This window comes from Crocodylus siamensis, unplaced genomic scaffold, assembly GCF_052110815.1.
Source record: "Crocodylus siamensis isolate JL-2025a unplaced genomic scaffold, ASM5211081v1 HiC_scaffold_618, whole genome shotgun sequence".
NCBI classification, from domain to species: Eukaryota; Metazoa; Chordata; order Crocodylia; family Crocodylidae; genus Crocodylus; species Crocodylus siamensis.
In genome coordinates this window covers 4,160-10,156 of record NW_028325026.1, presented here as the reverse complement: position 1 = coordinate 10,156, position 5,997 = coordinate 4,160, and the positions used below count along the sequence as shown (strand labels likewise).

The 5,997-nt window shown below is 55.4% G+C and overlaps 1 long non-coding RNA gene across 1 annotated transcript; it reads right to left on the bottom strand.

Moving 5' to 3' along the window:
• Positions 1 to 2,591: 2,591 nt before the first annotated feature.
• Positions 2,592 to 5,552, bottom strand: LOC149851642 (uncharacterized). The gene is made up of 2 exons (XR_016439617.1): positions 5,308 to 5,552; positions 2,592 to 4,450 (listed from the first exon to the last, which is right to left on the bottom strand). It is a non-coding gene; the product is annotated as an uncharacterized LOC149851642 (long non-coding RNA).
• Positions 5,553 to 5,997: the final 445 nt, after the last annotated feature.

Genomic DNA, 5,997 nt, shown 5'->3' with positions numbered 1-5,997 from the left:
CCCTCGTTACGCTCTTGGGAGGACTGTGACGGACCCTCCGGGTCATCAGGTCCAGTCCCTTGCGGTGGCCGCCGGCCCCATCTCAACAACCCTCTCTGAGACGAGCCCAGCTCTAGCGCAGGCAGGGAAAGGGGCAGCCAAGATGTGCTGCCGGCTGGAAAAGCCAGGGATGGGCGCGTGGGGAGGAGCTGCCCCTGGAGCCCAGCTGTGCTCCAGGGAGGATGTTTGCTTTTCCCCACTGGACTCTGGCCTGGCTTTCCTGCACGGTGGACTTGCGTGAAGATCCTTGTTTTCCAGCCTCCCTTCCTAAACCAATGGCTACTCGTTAGCGGGCCATATATTGCACTGCACGGGCCTTGAAAGCAGAGCAGCTGGGGCTGCCCAGCCTTGGTTTCAGCGGAGAACAGGAGCCCTGGGGCAGACCTTCCTCCCAGCTACCTCCTTGCAGCAAACGCAGGGTGGGACAGCATGAGGGACAGGGGAAATCCTGCCTAATTTCTATGGCTTACAATAATAAAAACGGGGATGTGTGTGTGCACGTGTGCACATGCGTGAGTGTCAAATGGGTTGAAAGCAGCACACGAACTCATTCTCAGACTAATCCCTATGAACATTATCAGGCCCATTTTACAGAAGGGGAAACTGAGGACCAGAGGAGAAGCAGTGCAGTTGGAGCAAGCAGCAGAATCAGAGACTTCCATTTTGCTCTTCCAGCCTGGGCTACGTGCAATCGGCCCCGTGTCTACAGCACCAGTCCTGCAGACACGGCACATGCACTGATCTGTCCTCGCGCTGGCAGCGCCCCCGAGTCCAGGGCCTCTCCTGTAAGCCGCGCAGAGCACAGGTCGGTCCGCCTGGGTATGTAGTACAGTGCGGAGGAAATTGTGTGCAGAAAAGTTGTTCTCTTTGGACTTTTCCTCCTACATAAAAATGTTTCTCCCTGAGGTTGGGAAAACATTTACCAAACAGAGATCCTTTAGTTTGAGATTGTTTGGAAAAACCACACGCATCAAATCATGTAGGATAGTAGGAAAGAGGGGCTCGAAGGGACCTCTGGAGGTCTTCCAGTCTGGCCCCAGTGTTTTTCCTCGTTTCTGTTTCTCATTTTAAGCAGAGCTGATCAGGTAACACAGGTGACACTGTGCCCATTACTTGACTGGTTAAGTCTGTGCGTGGGGGGGGGGGGAGGGGGAGGGTCTCCATAAGGTAGTTAACTCCTATTTCAGAGTCAGAGCAGCAGCAGGGAGGAACCTGTGCTGGGGTTTGGACTAGACGTGACCTCCCGAGGTCCTTTCCAGCCTTAATTTTCTCTATTCCTATGGACAAAGCCCTGGCTGGGATGATGTAGCTGGGGCTGGTCTTGCTTTGAGCAGGGGGTTGCACTAGATGTGACCCCCTGAGGTCCCTGCCATCCTCTTTTTCTATGATGGTGTTACTGGGAAGAGTGACTTATCAGCCCTCCAGCTTTGCTCTCTCTCCTGGAGACTTACTTGGTACACCCACTTACAAGACCGTCTGGTGGGAACAGGCCGGTGCTCCCACCCTACCAGACCGTGCCGGGAGCTCGAGCTGCAGGGGAAGAGGGCACACGGGGAACAAAGGAGTTGTCCACAGGCTTGCAACAACTCGGACTGCCTGCGCAGGCTGCCATCTCCATCGCGCTACATCTCTGCTAGGCTGGGTTGTGTTGCGGCTCGTGTACGAGACGCCCGTGTGTGCCACCAGTCTAGCCTGGGCCTGGCATGTGCGTTTGCATCATTGTCATAGTTATACTGATTTTTCAGCCACGAGTCTAGCTGGTCTTCCCTGGTAGCGCCCAGGTTCCTGCAAGGCCAAGTTGGACGTGTACTCCTGGGGGCACGAAGGGGAATCGCCCGGGTGCGAGCGGAGCAGTAGTGCTGGATGCAGGAGGGAGCCCACCATTACTGCTAAAAAAGAGAAAACCAGCATATTGAATGAAATCCAGTGACGACTTCACTGGAGCATCAGAGGGAGGCCTTCGGCGCCAAGGCACCCTTTTGTGGGATAGAGACTCTGAAAACAACAGACAGCAGATGCTGAGAGGGGGGAATTGGTCCTCAGAGAAAAGGTCTGTAAAGGAGGCCAGTGTATTCACCTGGCTCTTCCTCCATACTAGGAAACTCAATTGGCAGGCAGATCTCTCCCTGCCTGGGCAAAGGAGAGCAAATTGCTCTGATCGTCCCCAAGCACGGAGCAGCGCTGGGGCCCTGCACGCCCAGGACGGACATCACAGGGTGAAGGTCTCACCTGAGACGTGGCTTCAGTAAGACCTGGTTGCCAGACAAAGGTGGCCTGGCTTGAAGCTATTTAAACAAACTGCTGAGAGAAGCCAGATCGTGCTCATGGTCTCAGTCTGCTACAAGGAAGCTGGAGTTGCCACTGAGTGCAGTGATCCCAAACACAAAGGGGACTTGAAGTGGTGGGAAGGGAAGGACACAAATTCAGTGAAAAGCATCAACCTGCTCATCGTGTCTGCAACCAGTTGCTGCTGACTTGCAAGTCAGGGGCGTGCAGGTGTAAACGGCACGAGCAAGTTCATCAGTGAAATCAGAGACTGTTACACGCGCATCCAGGGTTTGGTGAAATGAAGTTATCTTTACTACAAACCTTAAGTCAAATAGATTGTCATTCAGGTAGAAGTTAATAAAATTAATGTTTTGCATCGTCTAACTACATGAATTTGCCCCGATTGCAGCCGCTACTGAGCAGTCATCACTCTATTACTGGAAGGCTCGTGAAGAACTGTCGCACGCTGTTGCAAGACTAAATCCTTTGACCAAGCTCAAAACCTTGCTTACGGAAACAAGCACGGTCAGTAATGCAATGCAAGGCAATGGGTAAAACAGCAGCAAAATAAGCCCTGCAGACGGTATTGCCGTGTCCTTGCGTTTCTTGTGCCTCTGCTCCCTCGCAGCTGTCGCGCTCCCTGGTGCTAGGAGCTAAAGGAGTAATCGCTTCAGGGTTTGAGTGAGATCAGCATAAAATCTACAAACCAAGCCTGAAGTGTGCATGACATCTCTGCCTCTGATGCAAGTCACTGCTCTCCACACGTTTCTGAGGCAGAAAAACACCACTTTACATGAAAGGGGCAGCCTTTTCAGTCTGTGCTAGAGAAGAGACCCCCCAGAATCCCCTACAAAGTTCTCAGCCTGCTGTCACATATGGTTTTAGGATTTTACGTGGCCTCCAATGACTGTCAAAATCTGGAAACGAGGCTCAATGTACTTGTTAAGGAGTGCACAAAAGGTTGGCAAGACTGTTATTAAAAGCCTGACAAGCAATCCAACTTACATTTCTTCATTAGAAGATGTAAAAGCAAGGAGATAAGTCATTTTATTTTGTGGGGGGGCGTGGGGAATACCAGATTAATAGCCATCTTTCAGCACCGGCTCTCTGGGACATAATGTATCGTATCAGACTAAAGCTAAAATTTCCATGAGGTCGCTTGTTAAAGTATTGGCAGCCCAGCACTGGGGCTCTTGTCACCTTAGCAGCCTGCAGTTTGCTGTGCAGGTGTCAGCCATCCTGGTGATCTCGTGATGCAGCAATCACCCCCCAGCAGAGTACTGGGTAATAGGAATAGTCTGGCACCCAAAGCCCCTTCTTCTTTGCTATGGTGGTAGGTAAACCATTGGCAAGTGAAATGTAGTTTTTAAAAACCCCCACAAACTGAAGCCATGGCCATATGGAAAGAGTTGGAAGCTATGAAAATAAAGTTCCTCCTTCTTATTGCAATCTCCATGAATCATCTTCCTGCTGATCTCAGAACTGTAGAAAAGTAATGCCAGAAGGATCCCTGCTCTTCTGCGCAGGACCTGTTGCACGGGTGCAACACCGAAGTCTGGATTAACCCAGTGACCCTTTGTGACTCTGACTTGTTGAGCTCATTCACTTGGCACACAACTGGGCTATTTATAACAGGAAGGGAAAGGACGGGTGGTAGCATAATTAATAGAAGGGATGTTCCAGAGGGTAAAAATAAGATGACTATTGACTTGCTAAGAAAGTTTCTGACCAGTGCTGCGCAAATAGCTTATAGTGAATTACTCAGACAATGAATTTCACCTGGTGTCTGAACAAGTCACTTGCTTGAACCTTTTTTGGGGAATTCTTCAATGTATTTGTTGGAATAACGGCACTTTCTATGTTTTAGTAGTTATAGTTAGGCCTCTTATTGAGTTGTGTCTGGCCCCCATCAGTTGTACAATACTATTTCTACAAGCCTACTTGTTTTTACACAGTTTCAGTTTGACCAACGTACTTTTAACAACCGCAGAGTGTCATTCTTCCATAAGCTCCGAGCCAGGTTTTCTACACCTTCATCCTGGACGCAGTTACCGCACAAGTGAAGAGTTTTCAGGCCCCTCTTCGTTTCCAGTGCCCTCCACAGGCGCTTAGCTCCAGCTGACCCAACTTATTGATGAGCACCCTAAAGCAGACACAGTTTGTAAGTCACTTGGGCTATTGTGGCCCACAATAACCTGTCATTAGCCTCGCAGTTCAAACACACACGGTACAAGTCTCTTCCGCTGCGACTTTCCCATCGGCCATGCAGAAAACTGTACTGAAGATCTGCACTACACGAGGCAATGAGCTCTCCCTGCCTTCTCTGAACTCGCTCTCAAAGTTTTCCACATGCAATCATGGGAAACACATAATGTTGATAACTTCCCAAGAAAAATCAAGTAACTCCCACAGTCACATGCCCGTCATATTTTGAAGCTGCTGTTCTGGCCACGTCTAGCCATGCTGCTCAGGCAAACTGAGAGGCTAGTTCTTGTTTTTCCTCAGAGGAAAGCCGGGAAGTCGTACGTAAAGCAGCTGCACTGAAGGAGTAAGAGGATTGCAAAGCTGCTTGCTCACAGGTGCCGGCTGGAGGAGGGGAACAGGCTACTAGGAGTTTCAACCCCTCCCCAGCCCCCGTTGCCGGCTCCCCCCCAGCTGCCGGTGGCTGCAGCAGACTGGCAAAGCCCCTTGCCCGCTGGTGCCACCAGCCGTGGGCCGCTGTCCGGCAGGGCTTGCCGCCCCCTCCTCGCCCCCACCGCGGGCCCGGGGAGCGGCTCCGGCCGCGCAGCCCCCGGCTCCCCGTGCTGCTCCGGGCGGGCGGCTCCGGTCCCCCCGCGCGGTGCGGGGCAGGGCAGGAGCCAGCTGCGGGCTCTCACCCCCGCCGGGGCCTCGGCGCGTGCCGGCGGGCGGCTGGCTAACGAGTATAATGGCAGGAGCGGGGTGGGACGGGTCATTTTTGTAGCTCCCTAGCTCGCGTGTCTGCATCGTGCGGGGCCTTACCCCACAGCAGCGCACCACCGCTTCCCAGGGGCCTCTCGCCCGTCCGGGCGCCGCCGCTACAGCGCCAGCCCCGGGGACCCAGAGCGGTCCCGCGTTGCAGCTCCGAGCGGCGAGCTGGGAGCACAGGGGCCGGGCCCGGCTGGGCGCACACGGCACGCGGGACCGCGGCAGGGACGAGGAGTGCGAGCTGCTCCCGGCGCGGGGGGGGCGCTCTGCTGCCGCTGCTCTCAGCCCAACTCCGGGGGGGGGGGGGGGCCGCGATGGAGACACCGCAGCCCCCCTCCAGCCCGCTCCCCGCAGCCAGACGGGCCGGCCCGCACCACGCCCGCCTCAGCCTCCCCGGGGCGGGGTGTGCCGCGCCCGGGCTCTGGTTGGCTGCGGAGCTGTCCGTCACCGCCGCCGGCCCCGCCCATCGCCCGGCACGTGTGAATGTGCGTGCCCAGGTCTGTGCCCCGGGGGCGGGGCCGGGGGTCCGCTCGGCTCGGGGGCGCTGTGTCCCGGCGGCTGCGCAGCGAGCAGGTGTCGTCGTCCCCCCCCCCTCCGCCGCCGCTGCCGCCCTCCCTCCCTCCCGGCAGGCGTCAGGGGGTTTCTCCTCAGAGCCGGCGCGGGAGCAGCGCGCTTCGCCCGCCTGAGGCCTGCTGCGCGCCGGCACCGCCCGAGGTGTATTAGTGCCGCGGCTGGGGCGGGCGG